General features: G+C 35.5%; 1 protein-coding gene across 2 annotated transcripts in view; it reads left to right on the forward strand.

Moving 5' to 3' along the window:
* The window catches only part of LOC132561517 (F-box/LRR-repeat protein 5-like), a 63879-nt gene extending 44490 nt beyond the window's left edge, over positions 1–19389 (forward strand). The window contains exons 10-11 of one of the 2 annotated variants that reach the window (XR_009554710.1): positions 15937–19226; positions 19287–19389. The gene's annotated coding sequence lies outside the window, so the exon portion shown is untranslated. Of the gene's footprint in view, positions 1–15936 lie in introns of both variants that reach the window. The other variant, XM_060226218.1, reaches the window with a different exon arrangement.
* Positions 19390–25435: the final 6046 nt, after the last annotated feature.

Here is a 25435-nt window from a genome sequence, read left to right on the forward strand (position 1 = left end):
TTAACAGGAAATTGCTTTCATTTTGCTAGTAAAAGATTTGTGGTGTCTACACAACACCAAATTCCATTAGTGGCCAATGTATGGAAATGACGGGGTTATCTGATAGTCAAGTCAGTTCGATTTGATAACCTCAGCTGGAGATTGTAAGATTTATTCAGGTGTTCAAATGGAATTTTATGATAAAGTGACAAAATTGAATATGTAAACAGATATATTTTAGTGGTTATTTCATTTTAGCACTTTTCATGCTGAAAAAATTGTGCTTATTGTAATTTATACTGCTTATTATGTAATTATTGTGGACATGATTTGGGAAAGAGTGATAATGCATTACAAATATGATTGTGCCAACTTGAGAGAGTTTCCACTATGTTTTCATTACCTTTTAAATTGTTCTACTAATGAGAATTTGATAAAGGAATTATACTGGTTCTTTTAAAGTATTGATGGTATATAACAAAACAGTATGATTGGCATGGTTGCCATGAAAAACTCTGTAATGTTTGAATTTTTGTTTTTTATTTTTTGTTTTTGTTTTTTTTTTTTTTTTTTTTTTTTTTTTTTCAGAATTAAAGGTCTAAAGTGGGTAGGGGGAGGAGGTGTGGTGCATAATTACTGTAAACATTAATGCAAATTATCTGAGTCAAGATCATCTAAAACAGGAATAAGTGCCTAAAAAATGTCAGCAACTAGCAAGACAATAAACTACTGATCCATAAAGACTGTGGCTGTTGAGGACATTGAAAAATATGTTGATTGTAATATGACTTTCTTTTGAAACAATTTTTCTGTTAAGAAATTAACAGGTTTCATTTTTTTCTCTTTCACATTAGATAACGTGGCAAAGAAGCCACGAGCACATGTCCATTATCATGTGTGTTGGTGGGAGTTGCTGGTTTATTATTTATTAAAATTGGTCTTTGCTTCGTTTAAATCTTACATATATATAAATGAATATAACTACATTATAGCTGGTAATGTTCCTGGGGGAATGAATTTCAATATATTGTCAAAGAAAGCATGAGATTAAGTACCCAGCAAACATTGAACATAAATCAAAATGTAAGAAAATCTATGATATATGCCTGTATAATGAATACCAATGCATAGACTCCTTCAAAATTTATCCGCATTGAAACTGGGATCGCCGGGAGATATTAGCCTGCATAATGAAACAACTATACAGTAACACTGACTGATTAGGGCTTCTAAAAATCTGAAAAGTGTTCCACAGTTATGTCACTTCATATAAGCTAGGACATATTGCAACGTACAACAAGCAAAGTACGACTGACAGATGAAAGAGATTTGGTATTGAATAAACTACCAGGCCTACAGGAGATTTCTAATTATTGTGCAGCCATTGTATCCAAACTTGGAAGGAATTTGACCACACTGTGTAGCATCTTGTCAGACCCTTTTTCTGTCTCTGAGAATTGGTAATAAGAAGGATTGTAATTGTCCCAAGAACAGTCAACCATCAGTTATAAAGACAGAAACTGCCTTTCGTAAAATTTGATTTGTGTATGGACTAGCAATAAAACTGTCTATGTTATGTCCTGTAGGACTGAGATTGGATGTGCTTCAAATGTTTAAATTCGAAGATATTTTGCAATAAAAGTATCCAACAGCAAGTGACACAGTCTTCATTTAGTTGTGATACAGAATTCAGAGACAATGACTTATTTGGATGTGATGCAAAGTTCAGATAAAATGACGATGTTTGGTTATGATGCAGAGGTCAGAGACAAGTCATTGCTTAGTTGTGAAACAGATGTCAGAGACAAGGTTGTCAAGGTTTGGTTGTGGTACAGATGTCAGAGACAAGGTTGTCAAGGTTTGGTTGTGATACAGATGTCAGAGACAGGGTCAATGTTCGGTTATGATGTCAGCATCAGAGACACAGTATTAAATTTAAGTGATTATACTTAATTAACACCCTATTAGTGTTTTAGCACAGAGAAGAAATCAGATGTTTGGGTATTAGGTAAATTCAAATGAAATGATGTGATTTTACCAAAATTGTGGTTGATTGATATCAACAAGTGCATGTGTACATTACATGAAAAGGAAAAATATCAACTTCATGTTTTTAAAGATCATCCAATCAAGTGGTAGTATGGAACGATGTTTACTGTTCTAGCTTGTGCATAGGAAAGATTGATTGATTCGATGAAAACATTGAAAACATTGTGTCTGATAATTTGAGATCTAAATCCAATAAACTTTGTCATTGTAGTATTGTGTTCCTATTACATGGTTTCTGTGAACCAATTTTCAAAGTTGATGACAGAATTTAAATTCCTTATTTTACAATGTTCTATTAAATTCAAAACTTTAAAGCGAAAGAGATGATTATTGATTTTTCTTTGGGGTTGAGGAAGAGAGTTGGTCGTCAAGTAAATCAGAGATACTACAGGGGGGTCTGGTATGCTACGTGTCATATTTCAGGAAATAGTTTTCATTCTTGTTGAAAGTGTATTTTTATTTTAAGTTTCCAGACAAATAAATAAAATTTTGATCTGAATCTGAAATTCTTGTATGAATGATGAGGTAGATGTAAAATAAATTCAATTCCTTACATTTAATTTAGTTATACAATATGTAGAATGGCTATATTAAAAGCTAGCTGAACATTTTACCTCGCCAATCAACTCGGAATAATATTAGGCATCATCAGAATTTAGCTCAGCATACAGAAGAAGAAATTCTGTGTAAAATCAGGATAAAGAATTCCTCTTGAGAGTTGTCGCTGGTTCTGTAACTTGGTGTAAATGCTATCACTGTTGAGAAATTATTCAATCGTCTCTGATGATTGAAGTCAGGTTTGACAGCTGTGTGTTGTCATTGTTCCAATTTCAATTTTGTTGCTTTTCTTTTTTTTTTTTAAATGTTTGTGCTGAAGGAAGTGTGAGATGACTGGTTGGCTGAATGTCACTGTCCAGAGCTTTAGTGAGCATGTACACATGCTAATAGCTCAACAGGCTGCTGCTAATTACATTTTAGGATTGTGATGTTTGGGTACACATTCATAATGACTAGCAAGAGGACTTCAAATCAATACTGAAATGTCAATATGTAGAAAAGTAAATTCTTCCTCAAATTTATAGAAAATGCAGGGAACTTGGTGCAGCTGGCTATTTTGATTTCTGTTTAGTCACATATTTTACATTACGTTATGTTCACATGTTGAATGATGAAGTAGATGTAAATAATTATAAACATGGTGACATTCCTATTGAAAGTTAAAGATTTCGTCCTTAATGTCTTTACTACAGTATGTTTAAGGGATAGCTTTAGACTCTTAAGTACAAGCTGATTTACCTTGATGTATTTACAACACAGCTGTGGTGTCAAAGGTCCTAAATGAGAATGTTTAATCTATGATGTCTTTATCCACTGTTTCACTACAAAGATGCTTGAATAATTTGAATGCTAAAGATATAGTACATCTACCAATCAAAGACAGTCTGGACCCACGCTAACCAATCAATAGTCACAGATATTCTGGACCCACGCTAACCAATCAAGTCATAGATAGTCTGGACCCTCACTGACCAATCAATAGTCACAGACAGTCTGGACCCACACTGACCAATCAAGTCATAGACAGTCTGGACCCACACTGACCAATCACTAGTCACAGACAGTCTGGACCCACACTGACCAATCAATAGTCACAGATACTCAGGGCCCACGCTAACCAATCAATAGTCACAGATACTCTGGGCCCACGCTAACCAATCAAGTCATAGACAGTCTGGACCCACGCTAACCAATCAATAGTCACAGACAGTCTGGACCCACACTGACCAATCAAGTCATAGACAGTCTGGACCCACACTGACCAATCACTAGTCACAGACAGTCTGGACCCACACTGACCAATCAATAGTCACAGATACTCTTGGCCCACGCTAACCAATCAATAGTCACAGATACTCTGGGCCCACGCTAACCAATCAAGTCATAGACAGTCTGGACCCACGCTAACCAATCAATAGGCACAGGTAGTCTGGACCCACGCTAACCAATCAAGTCATAGACAGTCTGGACCCTCACTGACCAATCAACAATCACAGACAGTCTGGACCCACACTGACCAATCAATAGTCACAGACAGTCTGGACCCACACTGACCAATCAGTAGTCACAGATACTCTGGACACACACTGACCAATCAATAGTCACAGACAGTCAGGACCCACACTGACCAATCACTAGTCACAGACAGTCTGGACCCACACTGACAAATCACAAGTCACAGACAGTCTGGACCCACACTGACCAATCAATAGTCACAGACAGTCTGGACCCACACTAACCAATCAACCATCATAGACAGTCTGGACCCACACTGACCAATCAATAGTCACAGACAGTCTGGACCCACACTGACCAATCACTAGTCACAGACAGTCTGGATCCACACTGACCAATCAATAGTCACAGACCGTCTGGACCCACACTGACCAATCAATAGTCACAGACAGTCTGGACCCACACTGACCAATCAATAGTCACAGACAGTCTGGACCCACACTGACCAATCACTAGCCACAGACAGTCTGGATCCACACTGACCAATCAATAGTCACAGACAGTCTGGACCCACACTGACCAATCAATAGTCACAGACAGTCTGGACCCACACTGACCAATCACTAGTCACAGACAGTCTGGATCCACACTGACCAATCAATAGTCACAGACAGTCTGGACCCACACTGACCAATCACTAGTCACAGACAGTCTGGATCCACACTGACCAATCAATAGTCACAGACAGTCTGGACCCACACTGACCAATCACTAGTCACAGACAGTCTGGATCCACACTGACCAATCAATAGTCACAGACAGTCTGGACCCACACTAACCAATCAACCATCATAGACAGTCTGGACCCACACTGACCAATCAATAGTCACAGACAGTCTGGACCAATGCTCACCTATTAACCATCATAGACAGTCTGGACCTACACTGACCAGTCAAGTCATAGACAGTCTGGACCCACACTGACCAATCAAGTCATAGATAGTCTCGACCCACACTGACCAATCAACAATCAAAGACAGTCTGGACCCATGCGGACTATTCATTATTGATATCACCAGCCATTGCGTGGTCAACTCCAGGATATGAACAATACATTTCACAAAGACTGTACATGGCTTTCTCTTAATCCAGTCCTGCTCAGAGAGTTTTTTTATATAGACTTAAGTAAGATATACACAGCCCATATCAAAGGTATATAGCTGGATAAATTAAATCTTAGGCATCTAGTTCTGTTGTTTTTTCTCAGCCTTGACACAGCTTAGGTCATATAAGGACAATATCTACATATGATAGGGTAGTTTGTAGTGCTGAAATGGTGTAGTCTGAACATACAGCTAGACAAATAGCAGTTAGTTGTGTTAAGTATCAAATAAATAGAAAATTACAAAAGAGAGAAAGGATACAAGGTTTTTTACTAATGTAGAAGACTTCATTTTTTATCTCATCTCTGTCCTTAAGTAGCAAGGAAAAAGTAAATCCATGATTCTACAGGGATTTTAACACCAGGCTTAATGAGGGAAACAATAGACATATATTTTTATCACTGTAATTAGATTTTTACTAATGAAAAGGAAGAAAATCAATGTTAGACACATAGATGGCAAGGCTGTAATGATGAGAGATATGGGGTAGCTTATGTAGGCTGTAGGAACAGCTAACAGGAACACGCCTGTCTAGTGACTAGAAGGACTATTAAAACAAGTGAAGCAGACCATGGAAATTGGAAATAAGGTCTTACATGGCCTCCTGTATTATTGCCGAGTGATCAAATCAAATCATTTCTTTTATTGGTTTCCCGCAAATACTACCGGAGGGGCTCCTGCTTATACAGTCCATCTGTTAGTCTGTCAGTCAGTTTTATGTTGTTAACTTTGTCATCTAACTAAAATCGCTGAAGTTTGTATACGACACCTTCAGGATGTAGGTTTGTCTGGTAGATTGTGCCATGTGCCCTTGTGTGTAGAGTTATGGCCCTTTGATTATTTTTTATACCAGGTTTGAAAGCAATGGAGGTGTGGACTGATCACATGCATTAGTCTATGCCTACTTACATCACAACAACTCATATGCTTAGAAAAGTTTTCGTTTATCCTACTGTTGCTTTCAGAAGTACACTTATGAAAATTTTCAGAATTGATTTGCTGTGACAGCTGATCACTGAGCAGCTACATTGATACTTCTGGTCTTCTTTGATTGCACAATAATTCACAAAATTTTTAAAGCTCATGGAAACCGTTATATTTATGTGTCAGATATTTAGAACCATTTCTATCACTGACATTGACATCAGTCTTTAATTATCGGTGTGACAGTCAAGAGTAATTTATGATACATAAACTATGAATTAATAGCTCTGGTTGGGATATGCCATTGACAGATATTCCAAAATGCATTTGACATATCTTAGAATTGCTCTACCTCAAAGCTTTTTCATTTCACAAAATGATATTGGTCTCTTACCAGGAACAGGAAGGAACTATAGATTTGCTTTGTGTCCATCCATCCTTCTTTAACTTGTCTAGGCTTTCTATCTGATCTATAGTAGCTAGATAATTTTTTTGTCATGTAGCAAAAGTGGGTCACTTTGATCTACAATTACTGGCAGTTAATGAATCTTCTGTCGGGGGTAGGGGCTGTAATTTGTCAAATTGTCTTGTTATAGACGGAGCAGACATTTTTATCCTTTTTCAGTCAAGATAATCATTACTTGATTATTTGACTTCATTACAAATAATTTGAAATTATTGGAATTTTTAGACATATCGAACACTGCTATTAATAGACCACATATTTTTCTTGTGATATATCAATTTTAATTTGGATATGTAAATCACATATCAGGGCTCTCACACCCCATTTTGGGACTGGGGCCCGGGGCCCTTAGAATTGGGAAAAATAGTGGCGTTTTCCTTAGAATTGGGAAAACTTTGGGTCTAAATTGGGAAAAAAAGATACTATTTTACATTGGGAATGGGGCCGAATATTGGCCCCAAATCTGGCAGATCAAGAGCCCTGTATATGGTTGAGTGTCCATCATGTGCTGAAATCAAGACTTTGCACCCACTATAGACACAGTTATGGCCCTTTGTACCCTGTCCTTAAGTTTGACTAAGACTTGCTCATCAAAATTTGTTTTGTTGTTAATGCATTTGTAAACTCAATGATCATGTGTCTTTGATTTTTCAGATCGGAATAAGTGAAAATGATTTTTTTTGTTAAAACAAGTTTTCTGATATCACATTGTTTTATCTCACATAGGGGCAGGTTAGTGCACATGTGACACTGCTAATTGGTGTTTGATATACCTATACTTACTTACAATGTTACTTTTTCATGCCTATCTAGAACCTCTTCTGGGCTCATTTCCAGAGTAATCTATCAGAGTAATGACTAAAAGCTGTCTATTCTCTGCTTAAGTGCACATAAAAACTACCTCTTGATTGAGATAGAAATTCACTTCATTAGCAACCTCCTAGCACTTATCTCATAAGTAGCTCAGTTTGGACTTTCTTGTCCTGAGTTAACTACAAGGCTACTTTTATGGAAGATACAACCAAACAGTCAATCTTCAATGTATTTCTAGATGATGATGACCCACATATATCAGCCAGAAAGTGGACTGATTTCATAATTAATTTGCACTAAGGACACAAGGCCTAGACATATTAAATTCAAAGTCAGAGTTTGAGTTTATTACTAGACAATAAATGATATCTGTTGGTATTGTTACTAAACTGTACTGTAGACATAAATGATATGTGTGGGCTTATCATAAGGCAAGGAGTTATTGACAGATAAATACTGAATATAACAATAGTTAGCACGCAGTTTCACTGAAGTCAAATTATTTTCTAGATTTTCAGACAGGATATAAATATGTTCACATTCATATCTCTGAGAAGCGTAGTGTCATGTTACCTTTTGAAGCAAACTTGTATAACCTTGAGAAATGTAGAGGTGACTTTGTGTATGAGAATAAGGTCAGGTTCACAATACATCACCAATCAGGTAAATGACTTCAGTGTTGAGATGTGATTTTGTTTATACATATATTCCAGAGGGGAGGAAAGCCTTATATATACAAATATTGTGAATATTACATACAGACCTTATCAAAATCCTTTAAAACATTTCACTGTTAGAACTAATTACTTGCAGAGATATTCAGTAAATAGTGCTGATGATGAAATGATATTTTTTGTTGCAATTTTCAATTTTTTTATATCCAGACATGGTTTTTTCTATTAAAGGCCATTGTTAATCTTATGGAGAGAGGAAGATTAGTCAAGAATGATTCCCCATAGATGCTGTATGCAGAGAAATGTTCCCAGTTTTTTTCTGCAAAGACATAATACTGATCATTATCCCCTAGTGTTAAATTCTCCTAAAATACGTATAACATCAAGCCCACCTTTTATTTTCATTTTATTTGAAAAAGAATTCAAACCTTGAAATTTAAATTAAAGTTTCGTGTATAGTATTTTGTAATCTGACGATGCCATAAAGGAAGGGGGAGGTTTTTTATATTTGTGAGGTGAAGTTGTCGATGCTGTAGAGATCTGGGAATTAAGACTTGAGGAATGGATTTGACAAATTAACATCTGACTGGAATGCAGTAGCACAGCAAAGTAATTAAATAGAATGCCAGTGTTTTAACTTACCCTATCTTCTATAATGGACTCCTCTTTTCATTCATACGATAGCTTCATTCTGCATCTGTAGGGTTGAAATTTGAATTAATTTTATTGATTTCCTAAGGTGACTTAGATCTGAAGCTCCAAGGCTTAGTGTGGGTTTTTGTGTGGCGACGCTTCAGTATCAAACCATTATCATAGATAAAAGTTGGAGTATAATTTGAAGAAATGTATGGATGAGATAGAACAAAATTTCTTGTACTACCCAATACAGAAGTTTGAAAGAAAGATTGGGTGTGGGATATTATATAAAATTTCTTGTACTACCCAATACAGAAGTTTGAAAGAAAGATTGGGTGTGGGATATTATATAAAATACCTTGTACTACCCAATACAGAAGTTTGAAAGAAAGGTTGGGTGTGGGATATTATATAAAATGTCTTGTACTACCCAATACAGAAGTTTGAAAGAAAGATTGGGTGTGGGATATTATATAAAATACCTTGTACTACCCAATACAGAAGTTTGAAAGAAAGGTTGGGTGTGGGATATTATATAAAATGTCTTGTACTACCCAATACAGAAGTTTGAAAGAAAGATTGGGTGTGGGATATTATATAAAATACCTTGTACTACCCAATACAGAAGTTTGAAAGAAAGATTGGGTGTGGGATATTATATAAAATACCTTGTACTACCCAATACAGAAGTTTGAAAGAAAGGTTGGGTGTGGGATATTATATAAAATACCTTGTACTACCCAATACAGAAGTTTGAAAGAAAGATTGGGTGTGGGATATTATATAAAATGTCTTGTACTACCCAATACAGAAGTTTGAAAGAAAGATTGGGTGTGGGACATTATATAAAATGTCTTGTAATACCCAATACAGAAGTTTGAAAGAAAGATTGGGTGTGGGACATTATATAAGATTTCTTGTACTACCCAATACAGAAGTTTGGAAGAAAGATTGGGTGTGGGATATTATATAAAATTTCTTGTAATACCCAATACAGAAGTTTGAAAGAAAGATTGGATGTGGGACATTATATAAAATTTCTTGTACTACCCAATACAGAAGTTTGAAAGAAAGATTGGGTGTGGGACATAATATAAAATTTCTTGTACTACCCAATACAGAAGTTTGAAAGAAAGATTGGGTGTGGGACATTATATAAAATGTCTTGTATTACCCAATACAGAAGTTTGAAAGAAAGATTGGGTGTGGGATATTATATAAAATTTCTTGTAATACCCAATACAGAAGTTTGAAAGAAAGATTGGGTGTGGGACATTATATAAAATGTCTTGTAATACCCAATACAGAAGTTTGAAAGAAAGATTGGGTGTGGGACATTATATATAATGTCTTGTAATACCCGATACAGAAGTGTAAAAGAAAGATTAGGTGTGGGATGTTATTTCTGGATGTCTCTACATTTACATTCCTTAAAAAACAATAATCATTGTTCATTGGATTACATGCAAGAATGGAACAAGTTGACAACTGATAACATAGCATAACAGCTGATTTCGATAAATACACAAAATTTGAAAAATTTACATCAAACGTAATAGTGTATTCACACTTATTTTTACAAATGTACTGTGTCTGGCTTCATACAAGCCAGACTTGACATTTATCGCAGTCTAAACATCAATTTTGTTGGTAAGGCTATAAAGAATACACACTGGAAATATAAATCTTGTGTTTTGTCCATCGTCATGGGCCATCCGTCATCCATAAAGTATTTATTTTTCAAACTGCTTCTTAAGTTCTACCACTGGGATTGAGCTGAATCTTGCTTGAAATGATCCTTACATGTTCCTGGCCAATTGTTGTTATTTTTTGGGTTGGTGCAGAATCCAGTATGGTGGCCATCTTGAAAAAAACATATTTTAAACTTCTTTTTAAGCTCCACTGGTGCCATTGAGCTAATATTTTGTGGGAATGTGAAGAAACTGAAATGAGGAGTGGTTTTCATTTGGTTATTTAGGCCTTTACTGCCAAAATATTCCCAACTGTTTTAATCATTCGCTGTTTCTACTGCTTCTACTACTATAACTTCATATATAGGTCATATATAGCCAGATAATTTTAAGGGCCCATGGGCCTCGTATCAATATTCTCTCTGTCAAAATCTATAACACATGTATTGTACATTGTTTGATGATCAGTATTTAGTTCGAGCATGCAGAATAGTGATCCCATTTGAAAATACAGCAACTAACAAGACATCATGGATTTAAAAACAAAAAAAAATTATCTAAATTTCTCAAAAAGGGGTGCTGCATTGAGCGCTCTTCAATTCATAATGATAACATCCCTATTATGCCAGGTCGATCTTTAATGGTGCATGAGCAGGTTAGTTTTTGGTGTGATTGGCAGAACAAGATGGCTGACAGATGGCCATCTGGGATTTGGACTTTTTGCCTTTTCTTTACAGTTTGTCAATAACTACTGGATTGATATTTCTTAAATTTCATTTGTAAGCTTTGCTTGGTAATGGGTTCTCTTGTTTGATATTGACATTGATCAGCAAGAACTTAAGGATGCCACAGAAGTTTCAGAGAAAGAAGGCTTCCAGACAAATGTTTAGAGAAATACAAAACAGATAGTTAAAAAAAAATTAGGATGATTTCTTTCTCAGTTCATAAGCTGAAAGATATTCTCTTGTTTAATGGACAATTTGGTGCACATAAAAAGATGAATTTCAGTATATGCTTTAAAAAAGAATTCATCATGGCTAATTCAGTAGATAATGACAAGGAAAGAAAAGATCAAACACAGAGAACCAGTAAACATCAAGCAATAATGGGACCAAGTTGCCCTAGGATATCTACATAGATTTTTAATGGGAGTGAAATGATCTTTTATCCCGGCTGTAGAGTGTTTAAACAGAATTAAAAGCACAATGGTACTAGGTATCCTTCTCTGGTCAAGTACATTAGTAAAGGTTATTTAATAACTTTTGATTAGCTTAAAAATCTCCGTGGTTCTTTAAAGCCTTCAAAGCATTGCCGTTAATTAATATACAGAATATAATTCAAATCTTAAGTTTCATTGAAATCTGAAGTGTGTCTGAACAGTTTCTGGTCAAACAAAATTTTACATTCTGTCTAGATATGTTCTGTTATTCAACATAACTGAATAGATATTTGGGGTGTTTTCATTCAATTCTGACCGTCATCACAGCTTAAAAAGGGAACATGTTGTGGTCTGAGGTGTCTATAGCATGTTGAAGTTTAGGAAAAAAGGTATTGGATTATTGCCCCTGATCTAAACAAATGAAAGACATATAATACTGCTCTATGCATTGAGGTTCTGCTTTAAATGAAACATGATTGTAAGGACGACTTGGTCAAATATTGATGTAATTTGAAGATCACAGGTATGTCATTTTTGTCCAGGTTAGGAATTTTACTGTAGGCTATTGTGGCATAACCCCCACCATCTATATCCGGTATCTCCAAACAGTGTGGGCAGGTAAAGACAAGGATTTATAACCCCAAACAAACTGTAACATTCTATTTTCAGTCCGAATTTAAAGATTAATGAAACTGTATTGGACAAACCTCTATAGTCAGTATTGATCCACTATTCAACATGATTTGACCATCAGATAAGCCATGGGCCTCCTTGAGACCCATTTCCAATGAAATATTGATGGAATTTGGATTACCATCTTCAAGTATCAGCTACTTTTTCTTTGCAGAAATTTGCATTGATACTTGGATGCATGTACATGAGGTGATTTCTTGAAGACATTTATAAACATTATGGAAATTGTTGTCATTCCAAATCTTCCTACATGCACTTTCCTTTACTATAAACCTTATTAGCTATTGAAATATCTTTTGGTGTCCTCTTCATGTCATGATTGAATCAAACTCTCTGACAGTATAGGATTGGGTTCTTTGATCAGAACGAGGTCTAGTGGTGCTGTGGCTGTGCTTGTTTACCAAATTGTCTGACTGATTTGCACACACCGGAAGCAGATACAAGACTTTTTTGGGGAAAAGAATGTTATCATTAAAAGTAACACTGTACCAACAACTTACAGTTTACTGGCTTAATGTATAAGAATTGGATATTTGTCTTTGGAGCATCACACTCTCATGTCTACTAAGAACTGACAGTATGGTCTCTGATTCTGGTCATTTGATTGTCCTCAGGGAAAATGTAGCTCTCTTCCCAATGTCTAGCAATTGTTCTATAGAGTAAAGACATTTTTTGTTCTTTTTTCCATAATATATTAATGGTCTTCGAAGCAGAAGGCCTCAGACTACTTCATCTGTTGCTCAGTTCAATACTGCATTTTTGTACCAAGTTTTTTGACACAGACAGAAGGGAACTGTGTTATTTTTTGATGGATCAGAAAAAGGATGAAAAATTTGGTATATATTAAACAAAAAGGAGACCGTGACAGTTGTTCATATCAAGCAAGGGAAACAGCTTCCTCATTGTATTTTATTGAAAAGACACCAGTCTCTTACCAATCTACTTCCCGGCATTCTGACGCTCACTTTTATAGCTAGGTAGACAAGAAAAATCACGAGATATATACGAGAATATAAAATACCACTAAACAATACATATAGTACATTTGTTGGGTTTGTTCTTCTGCTTTCAAAGATGATTGTTTTGTTTGTTACAAATGAATTTAAGGTGTGGCATATTTGAGTTGAATCTCTATAGGAACATCAAACAAAATCAATAGAGAGAGAATGCAAAATTTTAATCTTGCACTGTGTTCACAACCCAATCCTTTGTTATTTGTTAGTTACAGATATGCCAATTTGTTTGGTAGAGCATTTTTAAACTTCTATTAAGCTTTAATATGAGGTTGGAACACAATGGACTATTCTGGTCGACCTAATGGAACCTGTATCAATCGCTCAACAGCAACTGATATACATAGGTATATCAACACTCAACTAAGTCCCTTAATCTTCCATTGTGTATATTCAATCTCTAATAACAACTTGTAGACAAACATTGAATTGGACAAGCTTCATATGCCTATATAGGCCAATGTGTGTTCACATTTTCCAACACAGTGCTTTTAACAGTTTTAAAATCAGGTAACCAGTTAGGTAGGCATTTCAATCAGTGCCAATTTGAAGGTTTTAAATTGTTACCAGAATTTGATATTACAGTTCATGCGATTAAGAACTCGGTACTTACCGAGAAATATTTAAAGTATTGTCAGTCTTTTCATAATTCTATGTTTATTTGCAAGATATACAGTGCTTTAAAATTTGAAATGTTTGTAGTGGATCAATTTTCGTATGTTGGAAATCATAAGTATGTATTATGGTCAGGCACAATCATTAATACATATCTATTAGGGAATGTGTTTGCTCAGCTGCTATGCTGTCCTAAAACTTTATCTTAAAAGGAAATAACATTCTTTACATTGTGTACAGTTTTTTTTTTTACAGGAAAATGTGTAAACTTAATATGTACAGAGAGTTTTTAATTGAGAAAACATAAAAACGACTTCACAAATGTACATGTTTAGTAGTATACCTTCAATATCACTGATACGTATTAACACTTTGAATTTCATTGTATGCAAAAAAAATTTATAAGGATATAATAATGTAAGTGGTATTATTAGGAAAAATTTTAATATTTGTATCAATAAAATGAAAAATGTAGATAAGCTTTCTACTGATATATTCATTATAAATATTATGCAGACTGTCTTCATCAATCAGTATTACACATATTCAGGTTTTTTAAACGTTACTTTGACTGAATCACAGGTGACAAGTGAGAGACATGAAGAATATGGACTGGATGTAGGATGAAATAGTTTTTATAAGGCTTATGTTTAAACAGTTAATTTTAAACAAGAAAGCTTTAAAAAGTTTGTCACAATCCAAATGGCTTTGATGTCAGAAAAGTCTTTCTCAGTTTGCACTATAAGAACAGGCTTTACTGTGTTATGAGATTGTTAGTCCTCTTTTATCATCATATCCACAACTGCAGGGTGATATGTAAATATATTTCCCTATAAACAATTAAACAGTTTGATGGTTGCTATAAACTTGTTACTACTCATCAAGACCTGGAGACATTATCAAATAACCAATAAGTCATTTGTAGGAAAATAATGAAGCCATTAATTGCCATTTCCTTTACCTTTAATAAGCATGACATTTCATTTAACTGGAACAAAAAGGAATTTGATCAATATCCTCAGCAAATTGATGATTACTATGAATTGAGATATAATTAAGGCCCATGTTACAGTTAATCAATAGGATATCTATTACCTATCATTGGAGCTGTAGACCTGGGAAAGGAAAGCGTCGTTATCATCTTGTCAGTGATCAATTTGATAAGAATAAATAGGGAAGGGAAGTTTTCTATTGTGGTTGTTTATGAGTTTATGAATGCCATTGAATTCTGTATGTAAAATCTACCAGGTGTTTATTATTAGGCTGAAAGTTATGAATACCAATATTGTATTGACGAGGGACATTTATTGTAATAAAGTATAAGGTGTATGTGTAACTGTGGGCATTTAAGTGACAGGTATATATATTGGGTTAAACTCTCTTGTGAGATGTGTTAATTTTCATAACAATTCAATGCTGTATACACTTCTGAAAGAACAAGAAAAATTACGCATTGCTGCTTAGTGCCCAGGACGGAGAGCAAACTCAGGTTTCCAGTGTGACAATCGATGGCTCTACCAACTGAGCCAAAGAAGCATGCTCCATCAGCTCGATGTGACAGAGATTAAATACCACAACCAGTGGGATTTTTTTGGGCATCAGAATGAAAGAACAAGGAAAATACACATTTCTGACAAGTACTCCAACAGGAATTGAAACCAGGTCTTCAGCGTAATAATCCATGGCTCTTACAACTGAGTCAAAGAACCATGCAACGTCAGCTAGAATATGGAGACGTTATTTCCTACTGCGTACAAGCCACACCTACTTTCTCCTTTTACATATTGAATCTTAAGCTTTATTACTTTGTATAGTGCTATATAATTAACTGCTGTAGTCATTATTATAAATTTTGTGGAAGAAAATATACAAATCAATAGTTTCATATTTCTCTCTTTTTCTACCTACTTATCTATTATATTGCTCCTGTCTTTTCTATCAGCCAGCAGGGAGATTAACACATTAAACCACCTACTCAAAGTCAGAGGATGGGTTTATTACAAGGCACTATTACCAAATAATATGATGCATTTATTTATGTGTTACAGGTGCCTGGAAGAGTGACAAGTGACTTGCTGTGAATCCATAAAAGCTATTGAGGAACTGGACCTATTCAAGCACTTTACAGATCATGATTGAAGGACACCTTCATATCACAATGAAAAACAACATTGCTGTGAACTAGCACTAGAATATAGTCGTAGAATTACTTGTAAAATGCAGGATTTAATCACATTTGTGCTTTCCAGTTGCTTGTATTTTTAGTATGTTATTTATTTGCATTTGTTTGAAAGTATATCAAACATATATACTCGTACCAATTTACAACTATATGTCTTTCAAATGATATAATTGGCTTCAATTATGATTTATGCTTTTTGGCCAGCTTTGATTAAAGGTTTTCCAGTTTTGTTCGATACATACACATCAACCTACATTCAAAGTCAAAGGACTAAAATATCTTAAATTTTCTCCAAACAATTTCTAATAGATGGACTGTGGGTGTACTAGAACAGTTACACCACATTTTGTCATGTTGGAACTAGACCTGCTTTCAAGATTTCATGGGGCAAATGGCTTTAACGCAAGCAGGCTAGGGTGAAGAAGATTAAGAATTTGACCAATTCAGGTGGTCAGATGAAAAATAGAAAAGTAATGCGGGCCCATTTGACTTCCTATGCATATTATTTATGTGAAGAAAACAGCAGTGTTCCACATTGTGCCTAATGCTATTTTGGTGATTCTTATAGATATGTTTTGATTGTTTTTGGTAGTGTGATGTAATGTTTACAGTAAAGTGTTCCGTTTGCTTCTCCAGAGCTTGAATAAGTTTTGTCATAATACTGGATGTTTTGATTTTGTTTTGGATACCAAAGTAATAATTTGTTTAAATAGTTATGAATTGTTTTGTTGTTTTTCACAATCGTCATCATTTATGGGTATACACTAGTTTTGTCTCAGTATTGGTAACCTGCCATTGTGCAGGTCAAAATGATAGTTTGAGTGGCATTGCACGACATGTTTTGATACTTTTTACAAAACTTTTCATAACTAATTCTCAGTCATAGTATGTTAATCTATTTAATCAGTTGTTGTGATGAGTTTATCATATTTAAAGAGAAGGGAAAAGCGGTTGATGTGGCTCAGAGTTTCCCTGAGATAAATGAACATACTTGTACTGGAAATGTTCCATGTAAAGCTTATCATGCAGAGTTACTGAATTTCCTTTCAAATGTTAAGATTGAACCAATAAGATATGTTCCATCTTAACCTGTACTGAATATCATATAATTTCCAGAAATATATGTATACACAATCCTGTTTTAAGTAGTAATTCTGAAAACTAATGATATTCAGCAAGTTAGTTTTGGACTGGTACTGCTCAAACCTTCAAACTACATGTGCTAAATGTTATGCAATCCAATCTCGTCCTGATCTATGAATTATTGGGATTGTCTGTCTATTGCCATCCAGTAAAGTCTGTGAATAATATTAATATTACTTACAAACTACATCCTTACTTCAATTTCATATTGTTAATTAAAGTCTGATACAGGTTAATTCTAACATGGGAATAACACGAGCAGTCTTAAACCTGAAATAGGAGGCATTTTTTATGTGTTTTTTTTGCTTTGTTGCAGCTGAGGACTGGTCTTCAGTAATCACAATATTTATATGGGATATGTTTATATATATACAAATTAAGATTGTTTTCAGAGATATACTGTAGATGTACTTATTTTGGCACTATCAAATTTCAGTCCCAAAACAGGACAATGATGTATTTGTGCTTTCACATTAACTGCTTTATTGGTGACATGAAGAAACTGAAACTAGTACAACAATATTTAAGCACAATGTCTCTAGCTCAAAAAGTGCTAAAATTAGATTACCAGTAAATATGTGTGCATGCTGAGAACAAAAACTGCAATCAAAGGATAAGTTACATGCTTACAAGGTTTTATTCTGTATCAGATTTTTTGAAGCAGGGGGGGAGGGGAAATGACTGTTAAGGTAGAGTTGAATTAATCTGTAACAGAAGGCAGGTTTTAAAAAAGTATTTTCCATTTTAAATCATCTTAATATACTAGTAGTCTCTATTCATATATACATTATATACATTAAAATATAATTATAGATAGCATGCCTTTTATGGAAGTTTTGAAATAATTTATATTGATGTAAATTAGATTCTGACTGGAACATTTAAAGTGTTTTCTGCATTAGAATGAAAGAATCGGGAAGAAATCCCTGTGGTACATATGGAAAATTATAATATACATATCTCCAGGTACATATAAGCAAGAAATTGCAACTTAGAATAACGCCTAATTAATCAGAGAATGCTAATATCTGATTAGTATATGATCTTGTGGAAATCCTTTTTACAAGGAGCATTAATAAAGTGAGATTAGCAATGAGTACAGTATTTATTGAATCTATAACAAACTGCTGTAGATATGTCTATGTATACATAGAGATTTTTTATAACATTTTTGATATACAGTTGCCAAGGTAATAAGCAAGCAGGTATTGATGTGGTTCCACCACTCTATTTGACAATTATAATTGGTGAAATTTGTTGTGAGATCTTGTTAGGGACAACCACTAATTGTGGCTGGATATTGTCAAAGTAACTAGATATGGTATAGACAGTCACTTATGGTGAGGTATAGTCATTGTGACGGGGTTGGTCAGTAAGGTGGTTAAATGCTATTGAGACAGCCACTAATGGTGGCGGGATTTGGTCCTAGTGACTAAATATGGCAAGTCAACCACTGATGGTGGATGGATTTGGTCCTAGTAACTAGATATGGCAAGTCAACCACTGACCATGGCTGGATATGATGCTAGTGACTAGATATGGCAAGTCAACCACTGATGGTGGCTGGATATTGTGCAAGTGATTAGGTTGGTCTGTAAAATTATCAATGGTGGCTGGATATTATTGGAACAACCACTGATAGTGTCTAGATATGATCAAATTAACTAGATATGGTCAGTACTAACTTCCAGTGACCAATGATGGCTGGATATGGTCGTAGTGACTGGGTTGGTCAGTATTATTACATGCAGTTACTGAATGTTATTTGGACTTCCACCAGGGTGGTTATTCCCTGTATTGAATTTTAAGATGAGAAATGTTTGTCTCAAAGGACAACTGGATTGTGGTGGCCATTAAGACAAGGACAGCTAGTACATGTTGTTAATGTAACTTGACTGATGGTGTCTGGACAGGATCAGAATTACTGTCTCATGTTGGCTGGATTAACAAGACTCTTATGGTCCTTACAATCACTGTCAGATCAAAGATTAAGGACCTTTCTATAAAAGTAAAGTGGTATACATATAACTCAATGCTTTGAGAATGTTTAATCTTAATATACTGGCGATTAAGAAAATATATTTTGATTGACGTTTTTTACTTTAAATTGATTACAGTTTTGAGTAGATTATAATCATCTTTTGAAATATTTGCAAATCAATAAAAGATCATTTCACCTTATTGTCTAATGGTGTTATTAATTCACCTGCCAAAAGGCATGCAAGTTTATGCCATGGTGTGACATCTGTTGATCGTCAAGTTTTTTATTAAATGACCTCATCTGAAGAAACAGTAGATTAATTGGTTAGCTCCAAGGATGAAACCTGACTAAGTTTGTGAGAAGAATGGATCTTAATCCATCTTGAAGGCCACAGGGGTCAAATTTGAAACACCCAAAACAACTCTTTCTGATTTACCAAAAAGCCTGGAATTAAGCTAATTAGCTGAAAGAATCATTGTTCACATTTATTTTGAATTTTTATTTTATTTACTGGGGTAATGTATTTTGCAGTTATTTAAGGACAGTGTATTTTGATGTCTAAAAGAATGGATTTTGTTAAAGAGATGCTAACACTCTTAACTAAGAGATCAGAGGATATTACGCTAACACTTCAGGATTCAAAAACACATTCAGCACTCTAACCACATTTTCAATGATTGTGAGTTGGATCTCTGCACCGCCATAATATTGCAAGTGAGGTTGATGACCTTCCATGTAGCTGTGCCAAGAATTCTCCTCTAATGGCAGAAATGTACATCAATTTTACATGTAAATTTCTGTTCTAGGTATATCAGTGAAACTTCACATACTGTTTCATCGTTGGAAGTATATATTTAGGATTTGACTTGGAAAAGCTACATACAATGCTCCAACAGTCAGCTACATAATTTATTAAATTAACTCAATGAATACTTGATATTGAAGGAAGAAAATGTAGTTAAAAGTTCTACAGGTCCTGTGTCCAGATAAAATATATGAATCATTGTCCTCTGTCCATGGTACATAGACGTACAATTAAAGAGTATAGGGAGAAAATGCAAAAGGACAAAAACTTCAACTACTAGAGATAGAAACCACTGAAATGTAGACTACTACAGAGGACAGAAACCACTGAAGTATACACAACTTACAGAGGACAGAAACCACTGAAGTATACACAACTTACAGAGGACAGAAACCACTGAAGTATACACAACTTACAGAGGACAGAAACCACTGAAGTATACACAACTACAGGGGACAGAAATCACTGAAGTATACACAACTACAGAGGACAGAAACCACTGAAGTATACACAAATTACAGAGGACAGAAACCACTGAAGTATACACAACTTACAGAGGACAGAGACCACTGAAGTATACACAACTTACAGAGGACAGAAACCACTGAAGTATACACAATTTACAGAGGACAGAGACCACTGAAGTATACACAACTTACAGAGGCCAGAGACCACTGAAGTATACACAACTTACAGAGGACAGAAACCACTGAAGTATACACAACTAACATAGGACAGAAACCACTGAAGTATACACAACTTACAGAGGACAGAAACCACTGAAGTATACACAACTTACAGAGGACAGAAACCACTGAAGTATACACAACTTACAGAGGACAGAAACCACTGAAGTATACACAACTTACAGAGGACAGAAACCACTGAAGTATACACAACTAACATAGGACAGAAACCACTGAAGTATACACAACTAACATAGGACAGAAATCACTAGGACAGAAATCACTGAAGTATACACAACTACAGGGGACAGAAATCACTGAAGTATACACAACTACAGGGGACAGAAACCACTGAAGTATACACACCTAACATAGGACAGAAACCACTGAAGTATACACAACTTACAGAGGACAGAAACCACTGAAGTATACACAAAACTTACAGGGGACAGAAACCACTGAAGTATATACACAACTGAAGTATTACAGAGGACAGAAACCACTGAAGTATACACAACTAACATAGGACAGAAACTACTGAAGTATACACAACTAACATAGGACAGAAATCATGAAGTATACACAACTCACTGAAGTATACACAACTACAGGGGACAGAAACCACTGAAGTATACACAACTAACATAGGACAGAAACCACTGAAGTATACACAACTACAGGGGACAGAAACCACTGAAGTATACACAACTAACATAGGACAGAAACCACTGAAGTATACACAACTTACAGAGGACAGAAACCACTGAAGTATACACCACTTACAGGGGACAGAAACCACTGAAGTATACACAACTACAGGGGACAGAAACCACTGAAGTATACACAACTACAGGGGACAGAAACCACTGAAGTATACACAACTACAGGGGACAGAAACCACTGAAGTATACACAACTACAGGGGACAGAAACCACTGAAGTATACACAACTAACAGAGGACAGAAACCACTGAAGTATACACAACTACAGGGGTCAGAAACCACTGAAGTATACACAACTACAGGGGAAACTACAGACTGAAGTAGAAACAGAAATCACTGAAGTATACACACAGAAACCACTGAAGTATACACAACTACAGGGGTCAGAAACTACTGAAGTATACACAACTAACATAGGACAGAAACTACTGAAGTATACACAACTACAGGGGACAGAAACCACTGAAGTATACACAACTACAGGGGACAGAAACCACTGAAGTATACACAACTACAGGGGACAGAAACCACTGAAGTATACACAACTACAGGGGACAGAAACCACTGAAGTATACACAACTTACAGAGGACAGAAACCACTGAAGTATACACAACTACAGGGGACAGAAACCACTGAAGTATACACAACTACAGGGGACAGAAACCACTGAAGTATACACAACTACAGGGGACAGAAACCACTGAAGTATACACAACTAACATAGGACAGAAACCACTGAAGTATACACAACTTACAGAGGACAGAAACCACTGAAGTATACACAACTACAGGGGTCAGAAACTACTGAAGTATACACAACTAACAGAGGACAGAAACCACTGAAGTATACACAACTACAGGACAGAAACCACTGAAGTATACACAACTGAAGTATACAGGGGACAGAAACCACTGAAGTATACACAACTAACATAGGACAGAAACCACTGAAGTATACACAACTTACAGAGGACAGAAACCACTGAAGTATACACAACTTACAGGGGACAGAAACCACTGAAGTATACACAACCACAGGGGACAGAGACCAATGAAGTATACAGAACTTACAGAGGACAGAAACCACTGAAGTATACACAACTTACAGAGGACAGAAACCACTGAAGTATACACAACTACAGGGGTCAGAAACTACTGAAGTATACACAACTAACATAGGACAGAAACTACTGAAGTATACACAACTACAGGGGACAGAAATCACTGAAGTATACACAACTACAGGGGACAGAAATCACTGAAGTATACACAACTACAGGGGACAGAAACCACTGAAGTATACACAACTACAGGGGACAGAAACCACTGAAGTATACACAACTACAGGGGACAGAAACCACTGAAGTATACACAACTTACAGAGGACAGAAACCACTGAAGTATACACAACTTACAGAGGACAGAAACCACTGAAGTATACACAACTTACAGGGGACAGAAACCACTGAAGTATACACAACTACAGGGGACAGAAACTACTGAAGTATACACAACTAACAGAGGACAGAAACCACTGAAGTATACACACTGAAACCACTGAAGTATACACAACTACAGGGGACAGAAATCACTGAAGTATACACAACCACAGGGGACAGAAATCACTGAAGTATACACAACTACAGGGACAGAAACCACTGAAGAAACTACAGGGGACAGAAACCACTGAAGTATACACAACTAACATAGGACAGAAACTACTGAAGTATACACAACTACAGGGGACAGAAATCACTGAAGTATACACAACTACAGGGGACAGAAATCACTGAAGTATACACAACTACAGGGGACAGAAACCATTGAAGTATACACAACTACAGGGGTCAGAAACTACTGAAGTATACACAACTAACATAGGACAGAAACTACTGAAGTATACACAACTAACATAGGACAGAAATCACTGAAGTATACACTACACAACTGAAGTATACAGAGGACAGAAACCACTGAAGTATACACAAAGTATACACAACTACAGGGGGACAGAAACCACTGAAGAAAACTGAAGTATACACAACTTACACAAGTATACATAGGACAGAAACCACTGAAGTATACACAACTACAGGGGACAGAAACCACTGAAGTATACACAACTAACATAGGACAGAAACCACTGAAGTATACACAACTTACAGAGGACAGAAACCACTGAAGTATACACAACTTACAGGGGACAGAAACCACTGAAGTATACAGGGGACAGAAACCACTGAAGTATACACAACTTACAGAGGACAGAAACCACTGAAGTATACACAACTAACATAGGACAGAAACTACTGAAGTATACACAACTAACATAGGACAGAAATCACTGAAGTATACACAACTACAGGGGACAGAAACCACTGAAGTATACACAACTACAGGGGACAGAAACCACTGAAGTATACACAACTACAGGGGACAGAAACCACTGAAGTATACACAACTACAGGGGACAGAAACCACTGAAGTATACACAACTAACATAGGACAGAAAAACCACTGAAGTATACACAACTTACAGAGGACAGAAACCACTGAAGTATACACAACTACAGGGGACAGAAACCACTGAAGTATACACAACTACAGGGGACAGAAACCACTGAAGTATACACAACTACAGGGGACAGAAACCACTGAAGTATACACAACTAACATAGGACAGAAATCACTGAAGTATACACAACTACAGGGGACAGAAACCACTGAAGTATACACAACTACAGGGGACAGAAACCACTGAAGTATACACAACTAACATAGGACAGAAATCACTGAAGTATACACAACTACAGGGGACAGAAACCACTGAAGTATACACAACTACAGGGGACAGAAACCACTGAAGTATACACAACTACAGAGGACAGAAATCACTGAAGTATACACAACTACAGGGGACAAACCACTGAAGTATACACAACTTACAGAGGACAGAAACCTGCATTGCAGTATAAACAACCACAGGAGACAGAAACCATTGGAAGATATACACAACTATAGTATGATGATTTTAAGGTACTCATTACCTCAAGTTTGGGGTCAGAGTGTAACATTTAACTCACACAAAGAAAATACAAACACAACAAAAAGAAAAAAAAAACAATTACATGGCTAGTCTTTCTACATGTACAGGTGGCTGGGTAAATCATTAAAATTGTTCATGTCATAAGGCTCAGAAAGACTATATACTGTACAGTATAAACTGAATATAGGGCAGTTACATTATTAAAATTTATACACAGACTGAATACTAACGACAGATTACAATATCTTAATGATTTTCCAGTAGACTAGGTGTTAGAAGTGGTAATACAACCGCTGTGTATTGGTCTAATTGTACAAATATTGAATTGTCATGCAGGGTTCTACGTTACCTGATATACAAACATAGATAAAGATATTAAATGGATCATCGATCAATCTTGATAAAAGGTTTAAGCTTTGCCAAATATAGTACTGGGTTGTCTCCTATTATAACTTACAGTGGTCTTCAATTATAAAGGATTGTCTTGACAGTGTTATTGAAAGTTTGTGTAACTTTCTATTGATAAGCAAAACTGAACATGAAAATTATATGCATTGTTTTTCGTTTTTAATTGTATAGATGAATTTAATTTGATATAATTTGAAAAAATCAAATTAACAAGGAAATTGTGATTGTCATCAGGAAATTTAACTGTATAAATATCATATTTAAATGATTGAATAAACAGTTTCTTTCGAAAAAATTGGAACATTTCAGTTTAAACTGACAAAGGTATTATAATGACTGACTAAATATGAATTGAGCACTTTTTTAAAAATTAAAACAGCTATAGTCAGAACATAATGAGGTGATCTTGATTTTTTCCTTATCAGTTATGTCCTTCTGATCAAGTTCACAGTCAGGGGTAACCTATTGTTAGACAGGCTTGGCACAATTGGTTTTCGTCTCACAATGAAGTTTCCAACAGGTCTACCTTTAAATATATAGTTATGAATGAGCTGTTTGTTTTGAACAAACAAA

The sequence above is a fragment of the Ylistrum balloti genome, unplaced genomic scaffold, assembly GCF_031769215.1.
Source record: "Ylistrum balloti isolate Yb309-2 unplaced genomic scaffold, AGI_CSIRO_Ybal_v1 Utg371224, whole genome shotgun sequence".
Lineage (NCBI taxonomy): Eukaryota > Metazoa > Mollusca > Bivalvia > Pectinida > Pectinidae > Ylistrum > Ylistrum balloti.